General features: G+C 42.2%; 1 long non-coding RNA gene across 1 annotated transcript in view; it reads left to right on the plus strand.

The window, feature by feature from the left end:
- Positions 1–21,345, plus strand: part of LOC124615840 — a 415,576-nt gene that overhangs the window by 254,296 nt on the left and 139,935 nt on the right. The window contains exon 3 of the long non-coding RNA XR_006979812.1: positions 15,770–15,829. This is a non-coding gene — a long non-coding RNA (uncharacterized LOC124615840). The remainder of the gene's footprint in view (positions 1–15,769; positions 15,830–21,345) is intronic.

Here is a 21,345-nt window from a genome sequence, read left to right on the forward strand (position 1 = left end):
AGTGTACCATGTGCCTTCCAATTTAGATACTTTTGTTCTACTCTACTCTACTGAAATTTATTAGTTCGGCTGACATTGTAAAAAACAGTTGACCCTTATCAAGGCGGCATAATGTGCAAAGTCCACTCAAGTGACGCCTTTGTTTCACGTTAGATTAAAAATAGTGTGAAAGACTGGACTTATAAAAAAGGACACTTCGATAAAATTTGTATTTCATAGCTTTATTTATGTAGAATCATCACATGCGGTGAAGCTAGAGATTCTCACTAAAAGTGGAGTTCATCTGGTTGGTTAATGTCAAAACGCTTCATACTAAAGTTACATACTTTTTAGCATAAAAACGTAATATAGAACTTCAATTTGAGGTTTCAGTTTCAAAAAAATGAAAGGGACCCATTTCACAGTTTGCAGCACAATCTAATATGAAATTAATATGATTACCTTGTGTTGTCCTTCCGCCGCAAAAACGTTTATATGAAAACGTTGTTGTAAGACGTACGCATGCTGATAAAATCTTGTAGGAAAAATTAAAAAGGCACAACGCCATTCACCACACATAGAAAGCTGAGACCGAACTGAACTATTCTATCTCGATGTCGTCTCAATAACGACTTATGAAATTACCGTCTATCGTCATCCACACAGTAAATGTTCATATATCGTATAAGTAAAGCCGTGCACAACGCTGAGGTTGGTCTGAACACCGCAGTGGTCCTACTCGAGGTGACGACGATGTCTCTTTCTTTTGACATTACCCAGCAAGCGACAGGGAACTGCAGTTGAACAGGGATTCCGAAAAACGACGCAGCTTTGCATTCTCCCAATCAGCCAACATTATCAAAAGTGAGAGAAGTAATAAGTGACAGAAAAAATTCTAGAGACAACTTTTTTAACGATGATAAACGTTATATATGCGTAATAAACAATACACATACTCACAAAACATGACCAGCAGTGGGCCCATATCGTCTTATGTATTGTGCAGGTACTGTGCAGAACGTTATAGTTCACTTTTAGTGTCTTTTGTGGTCTAAGGACGGCGGTTTTATCTCAGGTTTGAGATAATAACTCGAGCTATTACTTCCTTCTTTATACAAGTACTTGAACTGCTAGTTTGTTATGCACCCAAAATAAGACAGAACGAAACATACATGTGACTAGTAAAAACAGTAATATTTGGCTAAACTGCATCAAATCTTTTCGATGAACTTATGCATGTATCTCTTCCTCTCTCTCTCTCTCTCTCTCTCTCTCTCTCTCTCTCTCTCTATCTATCTGTCTCTCTGTCCCAGTACACAACACACACACACGCAAGCCCACACAAACCACACACCACTGACGCCAAATAAAATTCAAACTCGCGCGCCTCACCCAGCCAAACTCGCTGCGGAAAAAAAACAGCCACAACAACAAGTAACGGCAGCGAAAAACCCGCCTATGTTTTGAGAAATCGAAAAATGCAGTGTAAAGCGACCATAGGTCACGTAGTAAGCCTATTTACTTCACCAACAACTCAGGAGAGCGCACCACAACTTCAAAATTATAAGTTACACAAAAGGAACGTGACACAGACTCATTCCCGTTCGTAAATGCATAATAAACAGAAAAATAAATTACGTTTTGCTGTTTGCAGATGACAAGTTGCATACTGTGTAGTAGAATAGCTACCAAAATACACTACTGGCCATTAAAATTGCTACACCAAGAAGAACTGCAGATGATAAACGGGTATTCATTGGACAAATATACTATAACTGACATGTGATTACACTTTCACGCAGTTTGGGTGCATAGATCCTGAGAAATCAGTACCCGGAACAACCACCTTTGGCCGTAATAACGGCCTTGATACGCCTGGGCATTGAGTCAAACACAGCTGGGATGGCGTGTACAGGTACAGCTGCCCATGCAGCTTCAACACGATACTACAGTTCATCAAGAGTAGTGACTGGCGTATTGTGACGAGCCAGTTGCTCGTCCACCATTGACCAGACGTTTTCAATTGGTGAGAGATCTGGATAATGTGCTGGCCAGAGCAGCAGTCGAACATTTTCTGTATCCAGAAAGGCCCGTACAGGACCTGCAACATGCGGTCGTGCATTAACCTGCTGAAATGTAGGGTTTCGCAGGGATCGAACGAAGGGTAGAGGTCCGCAGCTCGTGGTCGTGCGGTAGCGTTCTCGCTTCCCGCGCCCGGGTTCCCGGGTTCGATTCCCGGCAGGGTCAGGGATTTTCTCTGCCTCGTGTTGACTGGGTGTTGTGTGATGTCCTTAGGTTAGTTAGGTTTAAGTAGTTCTAAGTTCTAGGGGACTGATGACCATAGATGTTAAGTCCCTTAGTGCCCAGAGCCATTTGAACCATTTTTGAAGGGTAGAGCCACGGGTCGTAACACATCTGAAATGTAACGTCCACTGTTCAAAGCGCCGTTAATGCGAACAAGAGGTGACTGAGACGTGTAACCAATGGCACCTCATAGCATCACGCCGTGTGATACGCCAGTATGGCGATGACGAATACACGCTTCCTATGTGCGTTCACCGCGATGTCGCCAAACTGGGATGCGACCATCATGATACTGTAAACAGAACCTGGATTCATCCAAAAAATGACGCTTTGCCATTCGTGCACCCAGGTTCGTCGTTGAGTACACCATCGCAGGCGCTCCTGTCTGTGATGCAGCATCAAGGGTAACCGCTGCCACGGTCTCCGAGCTGATAGTCCCTGCTGCTGCAAACGTCGTCGAACTGTTCATGCAGATGGTTGTTGTCTTGCAAACGTCCCCATTTGTTGACTCAGGGATCGAGACGTGGCTGCACGATCCGTTACAGCCATGCGGATAAGATGCCTGTCATCTCGACTGCTAGTGATACGAGACCATTGGGATCCAGCACGGCGTTGCGTATTACCCTCCTGAACCCACCGATTCCATATTCTGCTAACAGTCATTGGATCCCGACCAACGCGAGCAGCAATGTCGCGATACGATAAACTGCAATCGCGATAGGCTGCAATCCGACCTTTATCAAAGTCGGAAACGTGATGGTACGCATTTCTACTCCTTACACGAGGCATCACAACAACGTTTCATCAGGCAACACCGGTCAACTGCTGTTTGTGTATGAGAAAAAAGCTATAAATGGAACTTTGACATAATGTTATAAACAACACAAATGTTAATATGTAACAACAATTTTACAGTCACAAATAAAAATTAAACCCACTGATGATAGCACAAAAGTGCTAAACATGTATGGATGAAACAAAACGGAAAAAAGTTGTCTTGCATAATGCGGAACTTCTCATCCCAACCTACGTTTCTGATGAATGCTCACCGTCAAGGACAATGTACTGGGTTCTATCGCTTAAGAAGCCTTAGAGCCACTCACATATCTGAAAGCATATTCCACCACACTGAGTTTGAACCAGATCGTGTAATAGGGCTACAAGAAGCTGAATGTTCCTTCTGCGGTATTGCAGAGAGACTTGGCAGGAATGTAGCTACTGTAAATGATCGCTCGAAAGAGAAGATCATCGTGTTCGGCGTATGGCTCTGGTGCATCGTACTGCATCTGCAGCAGCAATTTAAGTAACAATTGGCTCCATAGTGGCACAACGTACTGTTACAACAGCTCCGAGACAGACGCCCTGTAGCGTGCATTTCACTGATCCCAAACCATCGCCATTTGCGACGTCAGTGGCGTCAAGCGAGAGCTCATTCGAGGGCAGAGTGATGTCTGTTGAGTTTTCTGACGAAAGCTGGTTCTGCCTCGGTGCCAGTCACAGTAAGAGCGGTTAGAGGGAGGCTAGCTGAGGGCCTGCAAGCAACCTGTCTGCTCGCTAGACATACTGGATCTACACGTCTAGGTACGACTCTGACAGGTGACACGTACGTAAGCACCCCGTCTGATCACCTGCATCCACTCATGTCCATTGTGCATTCCAACGGACTAGTCGTAACGCGATCAGGTGACTAGGTTTGGCCACGTTTCAGTTCAAAAAAATGGTTCAAATGGCCCTGAGCGCTAGGGGACTTAACATCTGAGGTCATCAGTCCCCTAGAACTTAGAACTACTTAAACCGAACTAACCTAAGGACATCCACATGAGGTGATCCACATGAGTTCCAAAAGAAATCCGTTGGAATTCGATTACTCGATAAATAGTACAATTCCCAAGGCTGTCAATTCAACTAAGTACCTGGGTGTTAAAATTATGAACAACTTCAGTTGGAAAGACCGCATAATATTGTGGGGAAGGCGAGCCAAAGGTTGCGTTTCATTGGCAGGACACTTAGAAGATGCAACGAGTCCACTAAAGAGACAGCTTACACTACACTCGTTCGTCCTCTGTTAGACTATTGCTGCGCAGTGTGGGATCCTTATCAGGTGGGATTGACGGAGGACATCGAAAGGGTGCAAGAAAGGGCAGCTCGTATTGTATTATCACGTAGTAGGGGAGAGAGTGTGGCAGATATGATACGCGAATTGGGATGGAAGTCATTACAGCAAAGACGTTTTTCGTCGCGGCGAGATCTATTTACGAAATTTCAGTCACCAACTTTCTCTTCCGAATTCGAAAATATTTTGTTGAGCCCAACCTACATAGGTAGGAATGATCATCAAAATAAAATAAGAGAAATCAGAGCTCGAACAGAGAGGTTTAGGTGTTCGTTTTTCCAGCGGGCTGTTCGGGAGTGGAATGGTAGAGAGATAGTATGATTGTGGTTCGACGAACCCTCTGCCAAGCACTTAAATGTGAATTGCAGAGTAGTCATGTAGATGTAGATGTAGATCACACACAGCCATGCCCGAGGCAGGATTCGAACCTGCGACCGTAGCGGTCCCGCGGTTCCACACTGAAGCGCCTAGAACCGCTCGGCGTTTCAGTTCGATAGCGCCTTTCTGCCTCGCGGCGCAATTGTGGAAAGCGATCGCGGAAAATGCCTTCGTGTGCAACCGCTAAAGATCATTACTTTTATTGTCGACGAGAAGAAGAAAGAAGCAACAGTGCTACCGGAACAGGTGATGGAATGAATAAATACAATGCTTAAGATGATTCAGTCGGTGGTATCTTACTTCTGAAGAAGAGCTAGTGCAAGTAGGCTGTTTAGGTTTTTATACTGGTAACGCCACGTAGCGCTCTGTATGAAAATCACTGGCTGTACTGTGTGCAGTCTGTGGCTGGTTTGCATTGTTGTTGGCTATTGTAGTGTTGGACAGCTGTATGTTAACAGCGCGTAGCGTTGCGCAGTTGGAGGTGAGCCGCCAGCAGTGGTGGATGTGGGGAGAGAGATGGCGGAATTTTGAAAGCGGACGATCTGGACGTGTGTCCATCAGAAAGAGTAAATTTGTAATATTGGATTCATGGACTGATATATATATTATGACTTTTGAACACTATTAAGGTAAATACATTGTTTGTTCTCTATCAAAATCTTTCATTTGCTAACTATGCCTATCAGTAGTTGGTGCCTTCAGTAGTTTGAGTCTTTTATTTAGCTGGCAGTAGTGGCTGTATTGCAGTAGCTTGAGTAACGAAGATTTTTGTGAGGTAAGTGATTTGTGAAAGGTATAGGTTAATGTTAGTCAGGGCCATTCTTTTGTAGCGATTATTGAAAGTCAGATAGCGTTGCGCTAAAAATATTGGCTGTCAGTTTAGTGTTGATCAGAATATGTAAAGAGCGAAATGCCTGAGTACGTTCAGTTCTGCTCAGCTGTTTGAAAATCAAATAATGTAAGAGGTTTATCTGCATAGTAATTCAATAAGTTTTCTAGGGGGACGTTTCACTAGGAGGAAGGGAAAACGGTAAAAGCCTGGCGTCATGCCGTCATTGAGGTTATCAGAGCTGGGACCAAAGTTCAGATTGTACAAGGATGCTGCAAGCAATAGGCCGTTACCTTTTTACGAAACCATCCCAGCATTCCCCTGAAGTGATTCAGAGAAATCATGGAAATCAAAATCAGCACTTCCATACGGGGATTTGAACCCTCTAAAACCCAACCCACTCACCCAAAAACTGCGAGAGCAGGAGGCTCGTTCAGCGGCTACGAAGTATGCGGCAGTTTTTGCGTAAGTAACAGCCGATGCTGACATATTTCACATCTGCGGAGGCCTGTCAGAGTAGTCCAGTCTGCAAGGGCAACGAAGAGGATCATCTATAACTTTCCCCGTTGTGTCAAAGTGGATTCTTAGGTGTACGATACGTAGCAAAATCAGTGAGATTTTGTATGAAAAATTACTTAGTCATACCTTGACGCTCGTATGTTACACTTCGTCTAGTGCGGGATAAATGCCTCTGCAATAGTTATTTATATTTTTTATCCTCTGTTTCCCGAAGTAGTCTTCTCATTTCCACTATTTTTTTAAAAAGTTTTACACTTAAACAAAGGCTGCAGATTTTGTTTTATCTAATAGCTTCGTGTGTCCTACCGTTATTGTGTCTGTGACTGCGACAGTCAGTTATCACCTCAGGATGTCTTTGAAGCTAAAAATTATTCTTAATAGTTAAAAATTGTTGTAGGAAATGAACAAAAATGTGACTAGAACCATTAGTTGAGAAGGGAGTGAGACATGGTTTGTAAGGCGTCCGTAGGCCCTTACTATAACTTTGCACTCGGCACAGGTCGATAGGGCGAACAATCGATTGTGACGTGTTGCGAGAGCGAGCGTGGAGATGCGCCACAGTGGTTGGGGGGAATGGTGTGTGTGGAGACCATTACTGGAATACAGGGTTTCAAAACCGAGAGGGGTGCCACCATCGCCGTGGTTAGGCCCCTAAATAATAAATAAATACCGGGAAAGTGATGAAGTATCTTTATAAAAGTGATCAGTGACGTTACCAGTGCCGATATTTAGTTTCGCGTCTACCACGCCGGCCTAACCTTGAATTGCAGTGTTGGATGCAGTGATGGATTAGCGTGTGACGATAATGGAAAATGAAGAAAGCCTGTGCTGAGATTAGCCGTAATTAGATATGTATGACGAAGGCAATGGCTGTCTCCTTTTTGTATTTTGAGAAGAATATAAGTTCGTAATTAGTAAAACTGTGTTGGTGTTCCTTATTACCAGACATTCAGTATTATAGTATTGATCAGGACGAACTGGAAAGTAACAACTTCCGTAGCAGTCAATTCCGATTACCAGCCCCATTAGGTTCACGGTCATCTTAATAATAAATATTGGGCTGCTATTCGATCAGATCAGGTCGGGATAAAAACGGAGGTGTTACAGGTTCTAGCCTATCGTCGATGTTATTCAATCTTTACTCTGAGAAAGCAATAAGGAAATATAAAAATTGGAGTAGGAATTAATAAAGTTGAGGGAGAAGATATAAAAAAGCTTTGAGGTTTGCCGATGACATTGTCATTCTATTAAAAACAACAAAGGACGCGGAAGAGCGATTAAACGGAATGGACAGTGTCCTGAAAGGAAAACAAAATGAACATCAACAAAAAGAATACAAGGATAATGGAATATAGTCGAATTTAATCAGCCGATGCTGAGGAAATTAAATTAGAAAATGAGACATTTAAAATGGATGAGGAATTCCACCTGCAACACCACAAGCTGAGACATTTAAAGTAGCTACTTGGGCAACTAAGTAACTGATGATGGTCGAAGTAGAGAGGATGTAAAATGTAGACTGGCAATGGCGAGAAAAGCGTGTCTCAAGAAAAGAAATTTATTAACATTGAACATAGATTTAAGTGGTAGGAAGTTTTTTCTGAAAGTATTTCTGCGGATTGTAGCCACGTATGGAAGTGAAACATGAACGATAAGCAGTTTAGACAAGAATGGAATAGAAGCTTTTGATGTGTGGTGCTACAGAATAATGCTGAAGATTAGGTGGTTAGATCACGTAACTAATGAGGAGGTACTGAACAGAACTGGGGAGGAAAGAGATTTGTGGCACAACTTGACTACAAGAATGAGTCGGTTGATAGGACACATAGTGAGACATCAAGCAATCGCCAATTTAGTACTGAGAGAAGAGTTTGGTGGGGGGGGGGGGGGGGGGTGAAAACTGTAGAGGCAGACGAAGAGATGAATATAGTAAACATGTTTAGAGGGCTGAGTAGCGTGGAGACGAGTCTTCGGACTGACGACCACAACAACATTTTCTGCCAAGCACGGACGGAGAATTTTTGCCATTGACTTGAGTAACCCTTAGTTTCTTAGTCTGTTTTTGCATGTTAGTTTCCTGCCTCGCTACTGAAGCCTAATAATGAGCTTCCTACTTAAAGCATATAGGTTATTTTCCTTTCAGTATCGTATTCAAGTCTCCAGTCGAACTCAGAGCCACTTCATCTTTCGTTTTATTTCTCTGTCTAGTCATTCCTCGCACTTCATCTTAATCGTCAACCGGTTCAGCAATGCCGTTTCTAATGTTGTCTATTTCTTTCAGGGCACTGATGATAGGTCGTTTTGTAATTAACTTTCAGGCTGAATCTACTCAGGTCTTACACTCATCCTTCTCATCAGAAAATGAAATACGATTCGTCGATGCCTATTCCTTCTTCGTCCCACTACGATTCAAAAATTTCTTCCGAGGTTGGAGGAAATACAATCACGCCCTCGATGCAGACCAGTGGAAGTTTTAGTTTCACTGTAAATGCTCCGCTAGCAAGATGATACAAATAGATTCGTCAGCATAGAGACATCTCTTTGAAAATGACAGACAAATTGAAAAGATGAGCGAGTTTTATGTGACATTCTTAAGGAAGCGGATTTTAGATGATACTTTGAAAGGCATAACCAGTATCATAAATTTACCCAAACCATGCCCAACGCAACGGAGTGAAAATTGCGCTGCAATATGAAATACGCCAGTTGTGGTTATAGGATGCGCTTGTAGCCTTCTGCGTTGGCCTGATGTGGCTCATCGATAACCATAGCCACCGAACCTACGTACCTCGGCAGTGTACCCAGTGGGGACGTGTGACGCGTCTATACCGTTATCTGATAAGAGGCCATCGGGCGCTAGTGCGGGCAGGTTCTCGCTGTCCGTCTCACAGGACCCCATGACAGCGTGCGCCGTCGTGTACCATCACTGCTACCAGGCATCTCTGCGCGAGGGATCTTCTGCTGCTACGGCGTCGGTAAGGCGACGCTAACTTCTTCTGTGACCATTCAGACTGTGGCAAGTGACACTTGTCGAGTTTATTTCACTGTAGCCCGATTTAACGTCTTTTAACAACGTGGCATTTTGATATCACTATACTGGTGTAGGCATCATGTTTACCAACTCCTGTGCTATGACTTAAAAATAACGAGTCATATTACTTCGTCAGTGAGTAGCGAAATTTTGCTGTATATGAAAATGTACAGCACCCTAGAAAAGAATGAGGTGGTGGCGTTAACTCACTGGACTTGCGTTCGAGAAGAGATCGACAAACGACATCTGACCACCGTCTTTATCTTGCCCGTGGTTTTCCTAAATCTCTTCAATGACTGGTGTCACGGCTGATTAGTTTCCCCATACTTTGAATAATATTCACTATCTCACATACGAGTGCTAAAGAACACACGAAAATCATCACCATGCATCTAATACCAGCTGTTGCTGGAGAAGACCACTGCGGACTTAAGCTGTACGCATTCATGTCGCCCTAGCGTGTCTCGTAATGTCACCCGGTCACCTTGCGTTAGGTTGTTTGTCGATCTCTTCCTGTCTCTTTGAATCCAGTAGAGACCATCCTTGCTCTATCTACCATGCTTTCGCCTCTCTGCCTGTCTCCTCCATCTTAATTTAATTTTGTTTGCAATCAGACTTACGCATACCACTCTAATATCATCAGTGATTCAGTTTCATGTTTCTATATCTCTCCTAGCAATTTCAAACATATATACCTCCATCAAGTTTTAGTGGTAGGATTTTTATCCTACGCTAAATTTTCGCCTTGTCTATTCATTTCAGTATTCTCTGACTCTGAAACTTGTTTTAGGTCGAATCAGTCCTTTGTTAAGCGTCTGTAATTTCGTACCAGAGTACGACCTAAGCTAATGTCTACCACGAATTGTCAAAAAGATTGAATTATAGCGGTTCCTGTGTTGAGGTGGTCGTGTGGGCACCTTCCCAAAGCCAATAAATTAAAAAAAAAACAATAGTTTTCGCATGTGAAGTCTATACCTCACTGCCATAAGTCAAAACTTGTTAATTTTCCTTTCAGGCACAGCAGAAGCTTAGCTGCGAGAACCCAGTTTAGTTCACGAAAAGCCTTCTGTAACTATTCTGTTTGTTTCTTTTCCCGTCCACACATTTATTTTCCTCCACTGCCCTAAATGTAAAAAAAGTCTCATTCAGTGGTTCTATGACTTCACTGTAAATTTGCGCCTTTTATCGTTTCCATACGTTTGTTTCAGATTCACTGTAAATGTGCTGCAAGCCTATTTTCAAACTCACTCCATTAGTTTTCCATTCGTTGTGAAAGCGTGTGTATTAAAGGCAAAAAGTATTTTGTCATCAGTAAACATAAAGTGATACATTAACACGTATTCGTATTCCTTAATTTTTTTAGCTTAAGAATTTCAAACTTCCACTAGGTCACCTGAGAACAGTTTCAGTGAAATGAAATCTCTTTGTCTGTTACCTCTTTCAGTTCTCAATTTATCTCCATAAATCAGGTGATGCTGAGCGAATTAGATTAGAAAATTTGACACTTAAAATAGTAGATGAATTGTGCGAAACAGACCCCTACTATAAATTTTATTAATTGTTAAGAGGCACCTAAGTAAACAAGATAAAATAATTTTTTCTCGTTTCCTATTAAATATTAAGCGTCGAAACGTATCTAATTGTAGGTCTATGTACATAGTTTAATACCTAATTGTAGCAAAGCACTATTTGGCAACACACAATAAAAATAAGTCCGTTTAAATTCTATGAAAAAGTGACTTAGGTACTTTTTAATAATCACCCATTCAAATATACCGGTGGCAAATACACAGTTTATGGTATTAGTGGGCTGACAGGTACCTCTCCCGATGACTTTTAACCCCCAGGACTGCAGCTAGAAGTGACGTAAAGCATTACTCTGGATATCTTCCAACAATTTAGGCAAACTTGGTACACGTATGAACAGAATAGAAAAAGCTGTGCTAACGAGACGCACCAAACACTGTTAGGGATGAATCGCAGGTTGTAGAGGGAAGTAACTGACTGGTAAGTGTAATTCTGTAACTGACAGAGAAATTTCAACTAAACTTGGTACACTTATTGCTTACTGAGGGGATGAGAAACCTCCAGCTCCGCAAGGAGTAGGAAAAAAGGTAAGGAAGACATCTAATACGAAAATGTGTTGTTGTTGTCTTCAGTCCCAAGACTGTCTTGATGCAGCTCTCCACGGAAGTCTATCCCTTGCAAACCTTTTCATCTCTGCATAAAAGTCGCAGCCTACACAAGCTGAACCTGCTTACCGTATTCATGCCTTCTTCTGCGTCCACAATTTTTACCCCCCTCCGCACTTCCTTCTGTTTGCAAATTGTCAGTTCCTTGATGCCTCAGAACGTGTCCCATCAGCCGATCTCTTCCTTTAGTCACGTTTTTCTCCCCATTAGCACCTTGTTTGTTATTCGTTACACCCGTCTAACCTTCAGCATTGTTCTGTGGAACATTTTAAAATCTTCTACTCTCTTCTTGTCTGAATTGCTTATTGTCTTCGTTTCACTTCCATACGAGGCTCCGCTCCAGACAAATGCCTTCAGAAAAGATTTCCTAACAGTTAAATTTACATTAGACGGTAAAAAATTCTTTTTCAGGAGTGCTTTTCTTCCTGCTGCTAGCTCGCATTTTATGTCTTCCCTACTTCGGCTGCCATCAGTTATTTTGATGCCCAAATAGCAAAACTCGTCTACTGCTGTTATGACTCACTCCCTAATAATAATTCCTTCAGCATCGCCTGAATTAATTCGACTACATTCCGTTACCATAGTTTTACTTAAGTCCTCGTTTCAAGACACTGTCCACTCCACTGAACTGTTCTTGCAAGTGCTTAGCCGCGTCTCACAGAATTGTAAGTCATCGGCAAACCTAAACGTTTTTATTTCTTCCCCCTGAACTCTAATTCCGTTTCCACATTTCTCCGTACCTTCCTTTACTGCTTGCCGGCCGCGGTGGCCGTTCGGTTCTAGCGCTGCAGTCCGGAACCGCGGGGCTGCTACGGTCGCAGGTTCGAATCCTGCCTCGGGCATGGATGTGTGTGATGTCCATAGGTTAGTTAGGTTTAAGTAGTTCTAAGTTCTAGGGGACTGATGACCCAAGATGTTAAGTCCCATAGTGCTCAGAGCCATTTGAACCATTTGAACCTTTACTGCTTGCTTACTGTACAGATTAAGATCGGGGACAAGCTACAAACTCTGCGTCACTCCCTTCTCAATTACGACTACTCTTTCATGTCCTTCGACTCTTAAAACTGCAATATGGATTCTGTAAATGTCTTACATAAATTTTTGATCCTTGTATTTCATCCTTGCCATCTTCATAATTTCAAACTGTATTCCAGTCAACGCCAAAAGCTTTCTTTAAATATACAAACGCAATAAACGTAGGTTTGCCTTTCTTCTAGGATAATTCGTCGAGTCAGTATTACCAAACGTGTATAATCATTTTCCGGAGCCCAAACTCATCTCGGTCTCTACCAGTCTTTCCATTCTTGAGTAAATGAATCGCTTACTGGGTGGAATAATTTTTTCATGGCTGCCTCTCCCAGGGATCTTAATAATTCTGAGGGAATGTTGCCAGCTCCAGGTTCTAATTCCCACTTAGGTCTTTCAGCGCTCTGTCAAATCTTTCAGGCAGTATTGTATCTCCCATCACATATTCATTTACTTCCTGCTGTCTTTCTATAAAAGTGTCGTCAAGTTCGTTCCCCTTATGCAGATCCTCTATATTTTCCTTCCATCTTTCACGTTTCCCTTCTTTGCGTAGTATCGGCTTACCACTGAGCTCTTGATATTTATACAGCTGCTTATCTTTTCTCAAAATGTCTCTTTAATTTCCCCGTAGGCGGCATCTACCTTTCCCTTAGTTATGCGTGCTTTTACAGCCTAGCATTTGTCCTCTAGCCATCCTCGCTTGACCATTCTGCACTTCTTGGAAATCTCATTTTTTAAATGTCTCTGATCCCTGTCACCTGCTGTATTTTCTGTATTTTTGTAATTTGCCCTTTCGTCAAATAAATTCAGTATCTCCTGAGTTATGCTGGGATTTCTAAGACCTTTATAACATATGTTATCCCATGCTACCTTCCCTTTTTCATACCTCAAAGCTACCCATTCGTCTTCTACTGTATTATTTCCCTTTTTCAGTTCAACGTTGCCTATTATTCCTTCTGAAACTCAACCTTTCGTTCCTTAAATTTATCTAGGGCTCATTTCCTTAATTTGTCATCTTTTTAAATTTTCTTCAGTTTTAACCAATAAATTACGACCACAGTCCTAACCTACTACTGGAAATGTATTCCATTTTCAAATCTGGTTTATAAATTTCTGTCTTACCATTATATAATCAATCTCAAACCATCCATTATCCCCAGATCATACATTTTTCTTCCATGAGTCTTAAAACAGGTGTTAGCCATGTTTAAATTATGTTCTGTACAAAATTCCACCAGACTGCTTCCTCTTTCATTCCTTTCCTCCATTCCATATCCCCCTGCTATCTTTCCTTCTGTTATTCTTTCTACTATCGATTTCCAGTCACCTACCACAATTAAATTTTCGTCTATCTTAACTAACTGAATAATTTACTTCCTCTCATCAAGCATTCTTTCAGTCACTTCATCATCTTCGGAGCTAGTTGGTATATAAACTTGTATTACTGTGTGAATAGGCCTACCGGCTTCGTGTCTATCTCGACTACGATAAAGCTTTCACACCGAGCGAGGTGGCGCAGTGGTTAGCACACTATATCGTGTTCGGCCGTCCTGATTTAGGTTTTCCGTCATTTCCCTAAATCGCTCAGGCAAATTCCGGGATGATTCTACTGAAAAGGCATGGCCGACTTCCTTCCCCATCCTTCCCCAATCCGATGGGACCGATGACCTCACTCTTTGGTCCCCTCCTTCGAATCAACCAAAGCTTTTACTGTGCTGTTGCTCGCATTCCTATTTTCTTATCCATTATTAGACCTACTCCTGCAATAATCATATTTGATTTTGTGTTGGTAACCCTATCCTGACTTGACCATAAGTCCTGTTCCTCCTGCCACTTATCTTCGCCAATTCCCACTATATTAACTTCAATCTATACATTCTTTTGTTTTCAGATTCTCTAATGCACTTACTCAACTAAGCGATCTAACATTCGACGGTCCGACCTGTAGAATGCCGGTACTGTCTTTCCTGATGATGAAATCCTCCTGAGCAGTCCATGCCAGGAGATACGAAGGGTGGACTATTTTACCTGCGGAATGTCCTACTCAAGATGATGTCATCGTTGTTAAGCCATGCAGTAGAACTCTATGCCCTCGAGAGAAAAATCTCGGCTGTAGTTTCCCCTTGCTTTCACTCGTTCGCAGTAGCGTGACCGTGATCGCTAATGTTATAAGGTCAGGGCGGTAAATCATCCAGACTGTTACCCCTGCAACTATTGAAAAGGCTGCTGCCCTTTTTCAGGATCATGGTTTAGTCTGTTTTCCCCACAAATATCCCTCCGTTGTGGCTGCAACCACGTTACTCCTGTCTGTAGCGTTGAGACACGCAAGCTACCCTCCTCGGCATAGTCCATGTTTCATATGAGGCAAAAAATATAAGACTTTGAGAAAAATGTGTATATGACAGAGACACACAGCAGTGTGTACTCCGGGATTTCGACCACCATATGGTGCCTCTTTACACTTAAAATTCTAACAGAACACATTTGTCCACTGTAAAATAAAGCCTGTCTCAACGTAACCTATTAACAATCCATTTGCTGAGCACTGTAATGAAAGAGTATAAATAACAACAAAATAAAAAGCCCAAAAATAGTTTTCCAACGATATTATTCGAAATCTAAAATATGAGAAATATGATTTTGTTGTATTACCATTCGTCATCAACATAAAATAATTCTCTCCACCTGCTCGAAAAATGTACGCCACTGTTTTCCACTGCGGATCTAAACAGACAGGTGAGGCATTCGGCTTTGGATGAAGTTGAAATTCATTTTAACAAGCTTCTACATGCCGATTAATTACTGAGCTAGATATTTTGTGTGTACATAAGCATAATGAGCACGCAGCTCTCTCCGGAATATCTGCAAACAGATGTAATTAATATTGGTGTTGCCTCAGGCGATTTCTGTGCGTTACAGTGTCATACTGAAAATGCATGTTCGTCTAACACAAGAGATATTAATACATTTGTTTTGTAAATAAAATACGTTTTCTCTTGCTGCACTGTATTTTATTCTCCTAGACGCATTTCGCCTTTTTTCACTTTAAGGCATCGTCAGAGGGACGTGTAATGAAATAGTTATGATACGCTTCTGTTTTGATATGTATTATTCGTAGATTATAAAGCCGTTCACTTCTCATTTTTTATGTAAATTAGTGATTACTTACAGTTCTTTTCGTTTTTATTTGGAAGTATAGATTCCACTGATGATGCCTTAAAGTGAAAAGAGGCGAAACGTGCCTGGGAGAATAAAGTACAGTGCAACAAGGGAAGGTGGTTTTTACTTACAAAACAAATATTTCTGTGCATGCTGCGGAGGATGGCCACATAAAAGAACTCGTTAGCTTTTAATATATTCATTGCTTGTCAGTATAATGAAAAAAATTTTTTTTTCAGATTGACACGCAGAAGTTGAAGACTGCAAAAATGTCGTCTTTCAAGCTGGTGATTCCAAAGGTAAAAAGAAATGAACCAAACTTCTTGTTAATTTGTAGTTTAAGGCATGTAGAAAATTTTCTTATTGCTTGTTAGAACAAATCAGTACAAGATACATTCTTCTTCATAATGAGTAAAATTAACACAGCCACATCTGTTTGTACTCGAATCCAGTTGAAGGTGTTGGCGGATTGCGTGAGTCGGAACTTATTCCCCACGGGTGTATTCTATTGTCCTCACTGAGTCCCCATCATCAGTGACGTTTGTCAGTTCAGAGATAAACAATTTAAACAGCAGCTTGTATACACTGTAAACTAGAACTGCGCCATCAGCACAATTTAGAGCTTCAAGCAACAGAAAAATCAACTCTACAGTGATGAATTTTGCTTTATTCAGAGTCGTGACATGCCTGGTGGGAAATGTGATTGCTAAATGAATTCTCGTACTTCCGGGCATAACAGAATCGTAAAAAGAACTGCAATCAACGCTCGAGCTTGCAATTCTTTCGGTACAGTGGAAGTACTTGTAGATGATTTTACACATAGCTGCTAGGGGTAAATGTTGATGGTTGATTTTTTTTAGTTTTTGTCTCTTAAATACTCGTACATTAACGGACGACCTACTGAGTTGAAGGAGCCTTGGGTTCCCTTCGCTGGCTCAGTTGTTGCGTGTGTTATACCTGTAATTCAACACCAACAGTAACTGAGAGAAGAAAAGAAAGATGAGCGCACCCCCGTGGCTTTTAAATTCTCAACATTGACCACGTGTTTTTTTTTAAATAGATGGGAACACTGAAAAGGTTTCATTTCTGTTTTGTGAACATTTAAAAAGCTGCTTGTAGGAGAAACCTGTGTTAACGGCCGGAAGACCAGAGCGTTTACATAATGTGCTCCTGAGATACTGTTGTCCAGTGACGCCTAGGCAACGGAGAAACAAACATTTGTCGGCGAATTGTGGTCCGCTTCGAATCCTTACAGAGTTAGGTAGTTTTTTAGATGTTCTGTTGATGATTTGCATCAAAATTATGTGGAATAGGTGAGTGCAATAAGGGAGTGTTCGTGCTGCGTTTGTATGACTAATTTGTATAATTGTATGACTAGTTTTTATACACTCACGTTCAGAAAAAGCAGAATATCTTGAACGATTAGTGATAGGACGTTCATATTCACAGGACATGCACATTAGTATATTCTGCAGAAATGATAAGCATTTTAGTCACCTTGGTTCAGCATGTGTCCTGTTGCGTAGTAGGCACAGGGTCCGCCTGGGCCCTGATAACTTGTTCAATACGTGATGGCTCCTGTCGAGTAGTGTTCCATGCTGCATTCAGCTGGTTCCAAAGTTCATCTGTGGTAAGTGGCATTGGGTCACAGCGCTGCAGGCAGGCCAGGACAAAAGGCTGACATCCTGTGACACCAAGAAGGCACGTGTTCGTCCAGTAACATGTGGTCGTGCGTTGTCTTGCTGAAAAATGGCGTCTGGGGTGTTTCGCAAAAGGGGTATGGCTATTACTCGCAGGATGTCACTCATGTAGGTCACACTAGTCACAATACCCTGGACTCGCACCAGCTGTGATTTGTGCTTGAACCCAATAGCACCCCACACCATAAGTCCTTGAGTTGACGCCATTGCAGTCTAGCATCTTTCTGCACATTGGTCAACGGTAGGCGGAGAAGTGGTTGACGCACACGTAACTCGTGCTGAAATAAACGGCGGCGGATTGTCATCCCTGATAGCGTAGAATTCCGTCTTCAGGCCACAAGTGGCCCATCGGAACCATACGACCGCCGCGTCATCCTCAGTTGAGGATGTTGATAGGAGGGGCGTGTGGTCACAGCACACCGCTCTCCCGGTCGCTATGATGGTTTTCTTTGACTGAAGCCACTAGTATTCGCTCGAGTAGCTTCTCAATTGGCATCACGAGGCTGAGTGCTCGCCGAAAAATGGCAACAGCGCATTGCTGTGTGATGGTCACCCATCCAAATGCCGGCCACGCCCGAGAGCGCTTAACTTCGGTGATCTCACGGGAACCGGTGTATCCACTGCGGCAAGGCCGTTGCCCCTGATTGCGTACGACGTGTTAAACTGTTCCACTGTTGCTCCGCCAGAGCCGAGGAGGACGCAGATCTGTCTTATAATTCCAGTTGTGTCGATCTTCTCCGGCCTTCTGCGAACCATTCTGAACACAACCGTTGCACTGCCGAAACGCATCGCCCCACACGAGCAGCAGTTTCCCAGGTGAATCCATCACATTCTCTCATGCCAATAATGCGCCCTCTTTCAAACTGACTGATTTGACAATGCAGTTAGCACATAAGTCTGCAAGGAATCCTGCACGTCTGCTCAAGTCACACTGATCCATTACATTCGGTTTATAGCGACAGCGAGAGCTGCAGGCACATTTTATCGGTAGGTGGTGTTGCGCACCGATATCGATGTTGACCCTGAAACTGCGAGCAGACCTGGTCCAAATGCTAATTATTTGTGCAGGCCAAAGTAACGTACATATCCTGCGAATATGAACGTCCTATTTCTAGTCGTTCAAGGTACTCTGTTTTTTTCTCTGAACATGAGTGTAGTTGCGTGCTGACCACTTACAAATTACTAAAAAGCACAGTAGCTTAAATTTAGTAAAACTGAACAGCTTAATCTTTGTCACTGCCCAAGTTAGAAATTTAACAACAAAATAAATATATTTGTATACTAATTTATACATTCTTACCATTATCAAGTTAAATGTTTGTCTTTAGAAAGAAAGAGCTGTCCAGAAGAAATGTCAGTCAAACGATTTTTTTTTATTTTTTTTTTTTTTTTACCCTCACAGAGAACTCATTTCTCAGCCACTGACTTGACTGCATTGGCAATGAGTAACGAAAGCTATTTTTTGTTCTGTTGTTGTAGCTATGCAGGATGAATCAGAACTCCACCGACAAACTTTCAGAGGTTGTTCTAAGATACCTTCTGAGTATTTTGGTATAAGGGACCCAAGTTCTCCGATGTTTCGGCAGATATTTGCAATTTGGATACTACAGAAGGAAGTGTGACGCATGCAAAACCTACTCGTAGAGCTACAGTAACGGAGATCGTCAATAATGAAATTGCAGTATTACCTACGGTGGCTCATAATATTCTACGTGCAAGTGCATGAGACCCATCGCGGCAGTTTGGAGTTGCTCCGGCACGCTTTTGGACGATCCTACACCGTCACAAATACCGTCCCTATCACGTCTCCATGCATGAAGAACTTCATGGGAGCGATTTTCAGATTCGCATGCTGTTTTGCAATTGGCACTCATGCAAATACAAAGAGCCCGTAATGCTTTTGCCAAGTAATGTTCTCTGACTAGTAAACATTTACGAACCACGGCGAAATGAATCGGCATAGCATGCATTATTGGAGTGCGGAAAACCTGCACTGGATAGGTGAGGCTACTCGCCAGCTTCCATGGTCTGTTAATGTTTGGTGCGTATCATAGACGACAAACTAATCGGTCCCCTTGTAGTGGAATGCACATTGAACGGGGAAAAATATTGTAACTTATTGCAAAAGTGAGTTACCCATCCTGTTGGAAAATGTACATCTCGTATTGCGACAGAACATGTGGTTGCAACGTGATGTTTGTCTGACACATTACTTTGTAAGAGGAAAAGACGCACTGAATCGTGATTTCAATGATCGCTGGATCGGTAAGCGTGATGCGGCAATGTGACCTCCCAATTCACCCGACTTTAGATCGCCTGATCTTTTCTTGTGAGGGTATGCAGACCTACCAGCTACTTGACAGAACATGACAGGACGTATCAAAAATACTCGAGCAGACATTGTACGAGATATAATTTTAAGTTGTGTACATGCATTCCACGCACGAAACAATAAATGAATCCAAATGGAACATCTTCAGTTTGAGCGTTTATTTTGAATCACAGTTGTGGTGACAGGCGAGGGGACTCACCGGAATTAAGAACCCCAGCGGTGATGGGCAAAGGGACTCAACGAAATCAAGCAGCCCAGTGCTGAGAAGCAAGGGGCTGAACGGTATCAAGCATCCCAATGGGAAAACTGTTATATGCACGTTGTTATTCCTGGCTCAAGCTAAACGTTGTTTCTAAACAAGCATTGAAATGGATAAGTGTATTTAATCAAATTTAAACACTAAAGAAAAATTCGAATATAAATATCAAGCGTTAGAACACAAAGTTTACATTTACATCGTAAACTAAATTTAGGAACAAATGCTTCGGTTCTTAATTTAAAAAACAGGCACACTTGATATTTGCGATTACAGTGCCATCTACCAAGAAATAAAATAAGTATGTGTGTGTGTGTGTGTGTGTGTGTGTGTGTGTGTGTGTGTGTAGCGCTGCTTTCTACCGAGAAGTGGCCAAACTAGGTGTAATCGACACCATTAGTGTTGTTGGTGACGTTGACAAAGGAAGCTTGCTCCGTTATCTCTCTGTAAATCGATCGTTTGATGTGAGCTAGGACACTCATGTTACTTTAACTGCTACCACTTTTATTAAGTATTTACGATATCACGGTTCACGTAATGCCTTTTGGCTTACAAATATAAACATAAGTCACCGTCATTTCCTTCGATTGTATTGTTTCGCTTGTGAACTACTGGTGTGACATGGCGTCCGATCGGGAAAATTGGCTGCGATACACGCCCAGAAAAGTGGCCAAAGTGGCCACTTTTCTCGACGGATGGCCGGTTTTCTCGACAGTTCTTTTTCAGTCAATTTATGCCAATGAGAAGGACCATTTCCATATTTTACGTATAATATAAGAACTGAAATTAAAATATTACAAATCGTTTTATACACAAAGTTAATATCCGTTATCTGCTCTTCTTCAAGGAGCCAAGAAAATACATCCGGAAAACAGAGCAACAAACATGGAACCACGTTGCGATGCAAAAGGCAACTGAAGTGGTAAAGAATGATAACATGCATTTTTCAGCGGGCAGCAAAACTATATTCCACGTAAAATGCTAAAACGAAGAGTTAAAGGGAAAAATAGAGATGCAGTTGCCAGTAAAGAGGTAATGGGCAGCTTAAGGCCGGTTTTCAGTGAAGAATAAGCTCCAGAAATCGTTAATTACATTTTTGAAGTGTAATTTTATGGAATTAAAGTCAATGACCTGAGGCGATTAGATTTCCAGTTGGTAGAGCGTAACAAAATACCACATCGTTTCAGCAAAGGGTCTGAAATGTCAGGTAAAGAGTGGGTAGTAAGCTTTAGAGAACGGCATCCTAATATTAATCTTAGGAAGCCAGAGTCTACCTTTATGGCTAGAGGACAGGCCTTTAACAAGGGCCGGCCGGGTTGGCAGAGCGGTTCTAGGCGCTACAGTTTGGAACCGCGCGACCGCGATGGTCGCAAGTTCGAATCCTGCCTCGGGCATGGGCGTGTGTGATGTCCTTAGGTTAGTTAGGTTTAAGTAGTTCTAAGTTCTAGGGGACTGATGACCTCAGAAGTTAAGTCCCATAGTGCTCAGAGCCATTTGAACCATTTCTTTAACAAGGTGAACGTAGAA

This window comes from Schistocerca americana, chromosome 5 (assembly GCF_021461395.2).
Source record: "Schistocerca americana isolate TAMUIC-IGC-003095 chromosome 5, iqSchAmer2.1, whole genome shotgun sequence".
NCBI lineage: Eukaryota > Metazoa > Arthropoda > Insecta > Orthoptera > Acrididae > Schistocerca > Schistocerca americana.